Source organism: Herpailurus yagouaroundi, unplaced genomic scaffold (assembly GCF_014898765.1).
Source record: "Herpailurus yagouaroundi ecotype Mexico unplaced genomic scaffold, PumYag 200, whole genome shotgun sequence".
NCBI classification, from domain to species: domain Eukaryota; kingdom Metazoa; phylum Chordata; class Mammalia; order Carnivora; family Felidae; genus Herpailurus; species Herpailurus yagouaroundi.
Window position 1 is genome coordinate 2,097,380 of NW_024412431.1, and position 12,039 is coordinate 2,109,418.

Sequence of the window (12,039 nt, forward strand, 5' to 3'; positions counted from 1 at the left end):
AAAGAAAGAAAGAAAGAAAGAAAGAAAGAAAGAAAGAAAGAAAGAAAGAAAAAGAAAGAAAGAAAGAAAAAGGAATGCAAGGTACAAGAATAAAAGAGAAAATGCTGAGAATGGCACAAGACCGCACTCTCGGTATGAAATTCAAAACAATCTACAGATAAATGATTAAAATTTATAGCTGCATTCCACGAGGGAGGGGTAACAGGGATAGTAAGTAATCAGTTCACATTTATGTACCTGGATATAATGTATCAAATGGATGCCCACAGGCAAGGTAAAGTTCTCCGATCAACTATCTCCTGCCCCAGGAGGGGAGAGATGGGAACGGAGTTGAAGCAAATGTCACCACCCCGTGCTCACCGAACACGCTGAAATCCAGACCAACGTACAGACGAGGTGGAGGTGCTCGTCCCCGTAACCCGAATGGCAGGGATGCTTTTACTTTCTGAGAAGACACCAAAAGATGCTTTGGAAGGCCGATTAAATACGAAGGTGGTTCTCTAACTCTAACCTACAGCCGACTCACCCCGGCTGCTGGACGCAGCCCAGAGCTCCGGATTCAGTGAGTTCGGGACGAACGGCGGCCCTGCCGCTGGGTTCCAGCGGGGATAGGAGGCACGGCCGAGAGGCCGTCCTGTAAATGCCGACCTCTCCGCCTCCAGTGGGTCGGACCTGGCGCTGGCCAGGGGCAGCCGGGAAGGACACGAACGGAGGTAATTAACTACCTCAGACTCGAGACGGGGACCGAAGAGATATGGCCGCCAGCTCGCGCAGGCGCATGAGTCCACTTCTGCTTCCGGTTTCTGGGCCTCGCACAGCGTAAGGGGCGGAGCCTCGGTAGCTGCGCCGTAAGATTACGAGGGGTGGTCGGGCGGGAGGCGTCTCTTTCTGGCCGCGAGTGGAAGAGAAATGCTAGTTTTCTTCTGGGGAGAGAGGCGGTTGAGCCCTGGGGGGAGAATCAGCGCAGGATTTGGAATTGGACGGGACTGGGGGGCATCAGGTCCGTGGCGGGGTTTGGTTGACTAGGACTGTGGGGCGGAGCTGGGTCGAGACAACGCCTAGGGGCGTGGCTTAGTTGACTATTCCGAAGGGCACGGTTTACGGTGAGACCAGGTGGAAGAGCGAGACTTGGTTGGCAATTCTTGGGGAGCTGAGGTCTAGGGGGCGGGGATAGGGTTAGGGGCTCCCATTCAGGCTCCGAAGCCAGACAACTGGATGCTCAATTGCGTTTTTTTGAATTTATATCCTTCTCCACTTTGTTATGCACAGGACACGATAGTTATAACTTTAAGCCTATACCACTTCCTAAGATCTCCTTTCCATTAATTCAGTCCTTTTCTTAGGTCTTTAGTTTTCCCTTTCATTGTTTTATTGATTACTGCTCTTGTAGAGAAAGGCTATTGATAATTGTTTATGCAAGTCCAGTTACCTGGAAACCTGGCTCTCCTCTAATAGTTGTTATTACGTTATTTGATTTTCCGTATAAATACAATTTTCTGTCCCTGTTTTTTTCTTGTTCTAATACTACCTCGTTTCTTTGTGCAGGACCTCTCAAACTGTTGTAAAGTCAGAAAGAAATCAAGCATTCTTGTCTTGGTCGGTAATGATTATCAAGGATGCTAGGTAAGCTATTTGCTGTAGATTGTGTTTGTTTTTGTTTGTTTTTTTTTTACACACTTATACATCGAGATGTATTCATTCATCTATCATTCTATTTAAAATAGATTTTACATAAAATTGACAAATTTTGAAACTTACAACAAACTGAAGCTGTGAAAAGAAGTTGAAGAGCTACATAGTCCTGAATCTATTAAAGGAAGTATATTTACAGTTTCCCTTGACTTTACAATGGGGCTATGCCCTGACAAACCCATCCCAGGTAGAAAATACCATTAAGTCTACAATGCATTTAATACACCTAACCTAGCTAACATCATAGCTTAGCCTAGCCTACTTGGAGCATGCCTAGAACACCTACATTAGCCTACAGTTGGGCAAAATTATCTAACACAAAGCTTATTTTATCTTTTATAAAGTGTTGGGGCGCCTGGGTGGCGCAGTCGGTTAAGCGTCCGGCTTCAGCCAGGTCACGATCTCGCGGTCCGTGAGTTCGAGCCCCGCGTGGGGCTCTGGGCTGATGGCTCAAGCCTGGAGCCTGTTTCCGATTCTATGTCTCCCTCTCTCTGCCCCTCCCCTGTTCATGCTCTGTCTCTCTCTGTCCCAAAAATAAATAAACGTTGAAAAAAAAAATTTTTTTTTAAATAATAAAAAAAATAAAGTGTTAAGTATCTCATGCAATTTATTAAGCAGTGTACTGAACTTGAAAAACAGAAAGGGTATATGGACATAGAATGGTTTTTAAGTGTACTGGTGGTTTATTCTCATGATCTCATGGCTGACTGGGGTTGCAGCTGGCTACCCCCGCCCAGCATCAAAAGAGAGTATCATACCACCTATCAGTAGCCTGGGATGTGATCAAAATTAAAAATTCAAAGTATGGTTTCTACTGAATGCATATTACTTTCACACCATCATAAAGTCAAAAAATTTTAAATCTAACATCTTAAGCCAGGAACCATCTGTATCCCTGCTGGATTCTGTGGTTCAGGTTGTGCGGATTGTTGTGTTAATCCTCAGATCAGTTTTCTAGGTGTGCAGGATGGTTTAGTATTGGTCTGGCTGTACTTCACGGACATGAGACACAAAACTCAGATTGTGTTCTTTATGAAGTTAATGAAGTACCTTTTAAAATCTGGTTTATGAAGATGTATTATCAGTTTTTGATCAATGTAATCAAATGTTCTTGCATCTATTAACTGATAACTTTGCTTCTTTAACTTTATGATGTCATATCTGTATACAATATTTAATTTTACATAACCCAATAGTCTATACTTTTGAGTCTATACTTTTTTTTTTAATGTTTATTTATTTTTTGAGAGAGACAGAGTACAAGTGGGGAGGGGCAGGGAGAGAGGGAGACCCAGAATCTGAAGCAGGCTTCAGGTTCTGAGCCCTGACTTGGGGCTCAAACCCACAACCATGAGATCATGACCAGAGCCAAAGTCTGATGTTTAACTGACTGAGCCACTCAGGCGCCCCGAGTCTGTACTTTTTTTTTTTTTAATGTTTATTTAATTTTGAGAGAGAGAGAATGAGCAGTAAGGAGGGAGCATAAGGCAAGCTGACAGACTGCAAACACCCCAGGTAGGATATGTGTGATATTCCTCCGACACTCCTGGCTGCCCAAGAACAAAGGAAAAGGAAAAACAAATGGTTATCTGATAGAGATCATAGTCCTGCAGGACCTAAGTCTCCATCACTCCTCCATAGTAAAGTGGTAAACAAAGGCAGAAGGAAATGGCAGATAGAAATAAATTTTCCTGGGGCGCCTGGGTGGCGCAGTCGGTTAAGTGTCCGACTTCAGCCAGGTCACGATCTCGCGGTCCATGAGTTCGAGCCCCGCGTCGGGCTCTGGGCTGATGGCTCAGAGCCTGGAGCCTGTTTCCGATTCTGTGTCTCCCTCTCTCTCTGCCCCTCCCCCGTTCATGCTCTGTCTCTCTCTGTCCCAAAAATAAATAAACGTTGAAAAAAAAAAAAAAATTTAAAAAAAAAAAAAGAAATAAATTTTCCTATAACCTCCAGCCCATTGACAAATACTTGAGGCTGGCAGATTAAAATGTTTCTACAGGAGCTCCTTCTGGTCTTAATGCTAATGCTTTGCTAGAGGGAAAAACAACCCTAGCTTGACAATGGCTGGGCCTCCACTATTCTGTGAGTCTTCTTTAGCATATGAAAATCTCACTGAAAACTTCCCCTGGACTTTACCTCCCCTAACCCCATAGTATATAACCAGTCTCTCCTCATGGTCCCTGGGCAGCTCTTCCTGCCCATGGGTCCTGTCCCCGTGCTTCAATAAAATCACCTTTTTGCTAAAAACGTCTTCAAAATTTCTTTCTTGGTCATCAAACCTGGACCCCACAAGCCCCACTATCACCCCCAAAAAACCTCATGAAGCGGGAGAGGGCAGAGAGAAAGTGAGAATCCCAAGCAGGCTCCACTCTGACAGTGCAGAGCCTGATGTAGGGCTCAAACTCATGAACTGTGAGATCATGACCTGAGCCAAAATCAGGAATCTGGCGCTTAACCTACTGAGCCACTCAGGCGCCCAAGCCTATACTTTTTAAAGAATGTTTTCTGGGTTTCCTAGGTTGCTTTTTTTTTTTTTTTTTTTTTTAAGCAGGGGGGCCTTGAACTCACAACCCTGAGATCAAGACCTGAGCTGAGATCAAGAGTCAGAGGCTTAACCAACTGGCCCACTAGGTGCCCCTCCTAGCTTGCTTTTAAATCTTCCTAAACTCTAGAGTATAAAAGTTATTTTCCTAATTTTCTTCCACATTTTATTATTTTTAAAACTTCTCAATGTTTACTCCTCAAGGAATTCATTTTAGTGTGTAGTGTGAGATAAAGGTCTGTTATGCTAATAAGCCACTCTGTGTATTGGCCTTTGGGTTGTTTATTTCTTCACTACAGGCTGTGACCCATTAACTCAAAAGCCCTCTGGGGCCAAACTCAAACTTTTGCATATCCAACTTTTAAAATAGCCCAACAAGCATATTTTTAGCCATTCAGAGCCTCCCTGCTTTGGATACTGTGAAAATGTCACCCAGCATCTACTGAACACTGATAAGACATAGAGCCTAGTAAAACACCAAGCTGCTGTGGCCTTTCAGAGCTCTGACTCCTCCATTGTGCTGAGCAAAGTCACCTAGACAGTAAGACCACTCCCAGATGCCCTTTTCCCCCAGGGGTTCCCTTGCCCTCCTCCCCTTCTGGATGGTGGCTTCTGTGCCATAAGCCTTTGGATGGTCTCATGTTGGGACTTCCCCTGTCACACAACCCTGTCCAAGAGCCACCCTGTTGAAGGAAAAACAGTGGTGGACTTAAACTGGTAAAACCAATTTTATTCAGCACTATCACAACAGGGGAAAAGAGACCTTAGTGTAAAAGCAGGTTCAAATCCAAGTATCTTATGGGTAAATGAGAATTTATAGGCAAGAGGTACGGTGGAGGTCAGTGGATGGTAAATCTTTGTCAACCCAGTAAAGGTCATTGGATTTTCTACCTCTTGTGGTCCTGTCTTCTCCCTAGATCAGTCCTCAGATCTCTCAAATTCCCTACAGGTGATCAGGATGCGACTGAGGTAATCAGGAAATAGATAATAGGGACCACCAGTCAACAGGACAATCGATTGACAAAACTATACTGGACAGTTTCAAGCGGTTGAAACTCTAAAATACCTGTGTGTCAGTTTGACATGGTGTTGTTCTGTGCTGTTTTGCTCTGCGTGTTTTGTTATTTTTTGAAGTTTATTTATTTTGAGAGAGCAAGCAAGCAGGGGAGTGGTAGAGAGCTAGGGAGAGAGAGTCCCTATGTGGGCTCCAAGTAGACAGCACAGAGCCCAATGCAAGGCTCGAACACTTGAACTGTGAGATCATGACCTAAGACAAAATCAAGAGCTGGTTGCTTAACCGACTAAGCCACCCAGGCACCCCTTGCTCTGTATATTTTTTGGGATCTCCCACTATGTCTCATTAGCCTCAACAAGTGGTAGTGCAGGTGATGCAGGCAGGGTGGGCCCAGGGACCCAGAGGAGGGTACCACAGGACCAGTGAAGGGGGCCTTTGGCTTCTCACAGGATTGAAATCAAATGCAAGCCAGAGAAAGTAAAAACAGAGTTTCTTGAATAATAGCATCGGTGATGGAGAATGGCAGACCGAGTGTCTGGGAGACTAGGAAAGGAAAAGAGAATTGGGGTTAGGGATTTATATTGGAAAAGGGCCTAGAGTACATTTTTCTTCAGGAATCCAGGGTAGGGTCCAATCAAAGGCAAGTGTCAGGTGAGCAATAGACTCCACAAATTACTAAAGGTAGGGGTATTGATGCCATTATCAACCAAGGCTTGTTCAAAGCTAATGTCCTGGAACATGTTTGGGATCTGGCTCTTCTTAGGTGTTATCAGGTATTTGGGGCCTAGGATGAAATTCAAAGAATGATTAACTCTCTTGCCTTCCCCCCTGAATGGGAACATAGCTTTTTTGTCTTATTCAAAGGCAAAATATTGAACATGAGTAAATGGGGCCAAGCAGAAAAACAGCAGAGATGAGGTCATTCTCAAATGGAGTCCTGGGGCTCCTGGGGCGCTCAGTCAGTTAAGTGTCCAACTTTAGCTCAGGTCATGATCTCATGATTCATGAGTTCCAGCCCCGTGTCAGGCTCTGTGCTGACGGCTCAGTGCCTGGAGCCTGCTTTGGATTCTGTCTCCCTCTCTCTCTGCCCCTCCCCCACTCGTGCTCTCCCTCTCAAAAATAAATAAAAACATTTTTAAACATTTATAAATATAAATAAATAAAATGGAGTCCCTTCAGCTTCCCTACCTCATAGGTATTTGAGTGAACATCATTGGAACTGACTTTTGGGGTCAGAGGTGCAGCAGCTTGGGGAGAGAGGTAAGCCTGCCTGCTTGGTCCCCCACTAAGCAGCTCTGGACCCTGTAAGACTTCCGGACCCAAGCAGGAAAAGGGGAGAAGTGCCTAAGTCTGGACCAAGGGTGGGCTGCCTCTGACCCCATCATGGGCTGTAGCGAGAGGAGGTCCCCATGGCCAACTGGCGTTTTGGGATACTCTGAGACTAGACAAGTCCCTAGGAATTGCTACAACAGGTTCATAAGCCCATAAGGCAGGGATGGCAGGTCTCCTAAGCACAGTTGGGGGAGGTGCCTTTGTCCACAGCCAGCAGGCTTTAGCTGTAGTCCCACTCAGATCTACTGTCTAGGATCGCATTCCAGCCCCGCCCCAGAGGGCCATTGAGACCCCCAACTCTTGGGCCCAGCCAGCCAAAACATTAAAGTAACTAAAGTCAAAGAAGTTTATATCCTTGCCTTTCCCAGGAGCCCAAAGAAGGTGGCTGTTTTACTGAAAAAATGTTCTGAACCACGAGATGGCTGTTGCGTCCTGCTTACCACAACTTCATACCACCCAGAGGAGGAAAGAGCCCAAGCTCCTGGGGGAGATGAGACAGGACAGAGTGAAGGATTCTGGGGGGGAAAAAAAAATGACTGACATTCTCTGCTAGAAAAAAAATGCAGTGTCACCACTGTAAGAACGAAGACATTTTATCCTCCACTTTGCCAGTGACCATCCAAAAACTTGTAAAAGACCAAAAGGCAAAAGGGGAAGGCAAAAAAAAAAAAAAAAGGGTTGACTCTTGGAGGAAGTAATACGCATCATCTCTCTTCTTAAGGGCCTAACCCTTTCCCCAGCCCCAGGAAGTGAATACCTTGGGAGGAGGATTAACAAAAGGGGCAGGAACCAGCTTAACTGTTAAAATCGGGCACTTTGGCTACAAGATTCTGTCCTGGGTGTTCCAGACAATCACCTTTTCCCATGATTAGGATGGGACCTGCTGAGCCACCCTCATGAAATGAGCCTAAAGCTTTTTGCTGTTGGTGGGCACCAGCTGTTAAGAACCAGTTAACCAGTGGAGGTTGGTGGTCAATATGCTGCCGTAATTACTGGCCAAGCAAAGGCGCTGAAAGGGTACAGATTCCTGCCATTTCACCTTTTAATTCCCTGGTCGGCCTGTGCTTAGAGCCACTAAGCATCAGTGAGGCTGACGGTAGACTAGAGTTAAACATGATTATTCCCTTCATTAGAGCACTCCTCCCAGATATCACCACCTAGATGGATGACATTTGATTTGAAGTTCTACACTTGGCTAAAATGTTCTGTTGTGTAAAAGTTTCACAGGAGAGACAGGCAAGTACCCGGGAAGTAGAACTCATGCCTTCAGACTACACAGATAACATCATTTTGGCATACTCCCCGGGGGCAGGGTGGGGAGGTTCCTCTACTGGCGGACACAAAGACCATCAACTTTAACCTGTACTCTTTGTGCCGCTTCCCCATAGCTGAAGAGCCCAACCTAGACTGCGACCAAGCAGTTTTACGTTCTGCACTTCTGTTCTGAATGGGGCAGGGCAAAAAACTCCCTTACCTCCTCAGAACCTAAGAGGCAATGAGAAACTGTCCTCTGACAGTTTCCCAGGGGAGGTAAGTGGGAGGTGGCCTCATAGTAGCTCCTTACTTCCAGGCCTCCCATCCCTCATGTTCTGGGAAGATCGCAGGGCGTTCTGCCAACATTCACATTTGCCACAGTCAGGCCCTTTGCCTGCATGGCCTATGTGGATAGATACAAAGTCTCAAGGGCACTGTGGCAGAGCCATTTCTCTACAACTCTGGCCCCTGATTTTTCATGTATCTAGCCAAGAATTCTTTGTAGATGCTTTGTGCGATAGGCAGAATAATGCCCCTGCCAAAGATGTCCATGCCCTAATCCCCAGAACCTGTGAATATATTCCTTTGTATGCCAAAGGGGACTATGCAGGTGTGGCTAAATTAAGGTTCTTGAGATGGGGGGGGGGGCACCCCAGCTTATTAAGGTGGGCTGAGTGTAATCACAGGGACCTTTCTAAGCAAAAGTGGGAGGCAGTAGGGTCAGAGTCAGAGGAAGAGATGTGAGAATGGAAGCAGTGATCAGAGTGATGTATGGCCACAAGCCAGGGAATGGAGACAGCCTCTGGATGCTGGAAAGGCAAGGAAATGAATTCTCCCCTACAGCCTCCAGAAAAAACACAGCCTGTGGATACCCTGAATGTAACCCAGTGAGACCCATTTCAGATGCCTGACCTTCACAATTACAAGACCGGACATTTGTTTTGTTTTAAGCTGCTAAGTTTCTGGTAACTTGTTACAGTAGCAAGAGGAGACTAACACAGATATTGTAATTAACTGTAGCCATAGGGGCTTATACCAAATTGATTCTGTTCTTTTAGGGAACTTCAGACAAGACTGACCAGGACCATGACTCCCGGCAGGGTAATGAGGGGGACATGGCTTCAGCTAGGCTCCCCATGCAGACCCAAGCCAATTAAATCAGTAAGCCGGGTGCAGCAAGATGTGTCAGCGGCGAAACATATCCTGCTTCAGCTGGCCAGCAGGAGGTCCAGGGTAACACAGTTGTTCATTACCACTCACGCTAGAGTGTTTAGAACATTGTCATCACCTGTGGGAAATGTACAAAATAAGCCAATAATAATAGGATGAGGCCAAAGGGAATCATATAGTGTCCAGAAAGTTAATTTTGTGCTGTTAATTCAAGTTCAATATCAAGGGAACTGCTTCTCCCTGGAGGTTCTTTGAAGTGTCTAAATGTCTTCATTTCAGAGGTTATCTTGAGGCGCAGAGAGAAAGTTTATGGATTGACACCTTGTTAAAGTTCATTACAATTCAGCATCCTCATTTTGCTGCAGTTAAACTCACATTTTCCTGTTTCCAGAAATCCTGGAGACCAAAACATTGGCCGGATATCATAAAGATTTGTTTCCCTACAGAGTTTCTGTTTGGGATGGTGAAAAATTTTTGGAGATGGACAGTGGGGATCGTCGGACAACTTTCTAAATGTACTGAATGCCACTGAGTTGTACACTTAAAGATGGCTAAAGTGGTTAATTTTATGTATATTTTACTGCATTTTAAAAACGTTTGTTGTCCTTCACGGTCTTATCTCATTGTGTGCATTTTTCTCTGACCAGTGTGTTGGCTACACACACTCTTTCTGATCTCCCAAGTAGGAGAAAAGGGAGGAGCTGGGGACAGTGTACGAAGGTTTTTTTGGGAATAGCAGAGAATTGTAATTTGGGACAAGCAACCGACAGCAAAAATCATAGGCTAGTCCAACAAAGAGGAGGAACATTATTTTATGGAGCAGGAGAAAGTTGGGAGGGGTTGTTTCCAACGGGTCCATTGGAGAAAAGGAAGAGTTCAGGTTGATGATGGTTTCTCATTGGCTAAATTGCTGGGGTAGTCTATTTCTTGTAGGAGATGTACATCTGTTGGGGGCTGTAATTTCCTATTGCAGTTCTTCTTTTGGGGGTGCCTATAATTGATCATTCTTACTGTGATTAAGGAGTGGTACCCTGTGAGAGTTCCCCCTCTGGCCTCCTGACTGCATTTTAGTAAGGTTCCTTTTCCCACAAGACAAAGTTTTTGAGAATAAATTACAATTCTGTCAGACCAGCAGGTTCACTACCTAGTCCATGACATATCCCTGGGAAGCAAATCCCTGAAACCAAGAAAAATTACAGCCATTCAAAATTCCCTCCCCTTTCACTAAAAGATAGAGGATTCCTAAGACTTATTGTAGACCGTCCATTGCCAACTTAATGATTTATCTGCCTCCTTCTAGGAAATGACTAATGACACCCCTGAAGCTCTGCCATGGGAGGTCACTGTAGCGTTAGCCTTAAGGCCAACTCAAGGCTAATAATAGGGAGAACTCTCCCACTCTGGGTCTCCCAAATGATAAGCCGTTTCCTTTTAGTTGGTACCTGAAAGGGATGGCCAAGCTCTTAAAACTTTTTAACTCAAAATCATAATGGAAATCAGAGGCTCATTAGGCGTAACAGTTGCTCTCCTAACCCAGTAAAGAAAACATGTAGCTTCAGCCGCACATCTAGACAAGCCATTTCATTTACACTTAGGTCACCTCTTCACCTCCAGTGTAGTGTCAGAGACTTCAGACTGAGACGCTGTAGCGTTTCTCCCTCTTGTCTCAAGTGTAGTTTGCAGCTCCCTTCACAAACAGGAGGCTGAACTACATTGAAAAAATGAATCACGCATAGTGCCCTAGGAAAAGGTCAAGTGCAGCTATGTAGCGATTGTATTCATGATCTCCGCGGGGAACGTGCAGGCACAGTTGTGCAATGAAGAGGACGGTTCACGTATGCACCACAATTTGAAAGCAACTGTCATCCAGGTAAGACGGGTAAGAGCACCGCGCCGGCCCAGGACCACAACCCCACCTTCCGCCGCGGTTCCTTCCGAGCGGCTCCCCGCCTCCCGGCAGGAGGAAAACTGCCTCTCTCAGCTAGCGGGCGCGAGAAGAGGCGTCGGCGCGGCCCGCCCAGCTTCCGAGGCCCCGCCCCTCGCGCCGTTTGCGGAGACCGGAAAAGCGCGTGCGCGGGGCGGCGGCCATCTTGGCCGCGCGCCACTCCCGCGTCGGAGGGAGAGTCATTGCTTGTCGCCGCCCGGCCTCTGAGTGGATACGTAGGAAGGGGGGAGCCCAAGAGAGAGGCGCGGAGTCAAAAGCCCCTTCCTCCGAGAGCCTGGGCCGGCTGGGCCCCCGAGGCGGGGAGCAGCCCCGGGGGAGGCGTGGGAGCCAGGCCTTTCCTGGTCGCGGCGAATCCGGCCCCGACGTCCCCGCCCCCCCAGCGTGGCGGTTGTGTCGCATCCTGGCGGGCACGCGGTGCTCTTGGCGTTGTCAGTTATCGACGTTAAACGCCTTGAGTGAGTGAATTCGCGTTAAGTTAGAAAACTCAGCGCGGCAGAGCCTTGCAAATGCCCGAAGCTTCGACTGTAGCAGTTAGAGAGCAAAGACGCGGCGGGCCGGTTGCCGTTAGCTGGAATTGAATTCACCCTAAGTAGGGTGAAGTTTTGACAGGTAGGTTTTTCTTTCGGGTGTCCGTGTAGAAAATCTTCCTTAAAATCTGCAGCGCCACTATAACGAACATCCGTGGAACCTTCATCCACGTTCGCTAATTGTTAAGATTTTGTCTCTAGTCCTGTGTATTCTTAACAATGAGCCATTTAATGGTAAATTGCAGACATTCGCTTCACCTTTTAATCGTAAGCGTGCATCCTCTGAGAATCAGGACAGTCTTCTAACATCAAAACTCCACTGTCCGTCCAAGAAAGTAGACTTTCTCCAGTTTTCCGAAAGTATCTATTACAGTTGTCGGGGTTTTTGGAGTCAGAACCCGAACAAGATTGCAAAATGCACATTGCATTTTGCTTTAGCTCTCTCGTCCCTAAAACAGTTGCCTGCATTTAAAAGTGAAATTAATTTTGGTTCTTGAAGGTTCCAGGAAAGTTATATCGTAAAATGTTGGCATTCAGATACGATGTTGTTCTCTTATGGTTT

The 12,039-nt window shown here is 46.2% G+C and overlaps 1 protein-coding gene and 1 long non-coding RNA gene across 2 annotated transcripts in view; one reads left to right on the forward strand and one right to left on the reverse strand.

Annotated features, from left to right (window-relative positions):
- Nucleotides 1-350, reverse strand: part of LOC121013928 (zinc finger protein 699-like) — a 12,058-nt gene extending 11,708 nt beyond the window's left edge. The window contains 1 exon segment of the mRNA XM_040449800.1: nucleotides 238-350. The gene's annotated coding sequence lies outside the window, so the exon portion shown is untranslated.
- Nucleotides 351-900: 550 nt separating this feature from the next.
- LOC121013944 (uncharacterized) lies at nucleotides 901-4,386 on the forward strand. The gene is made up of 3 exons (XR_005782989.1): nucleotides 901-1,000; nucleotides 1,546-1,623; nucleotides 4,241-4,386. It is a non-coding gene; the product is annotated as an uncharacterized LOC121013944 (long non-coding RNA).
- The last annotated feature ends 7,653 nt before the right edge of the window (nucleotides 4,387-12,039 follow it).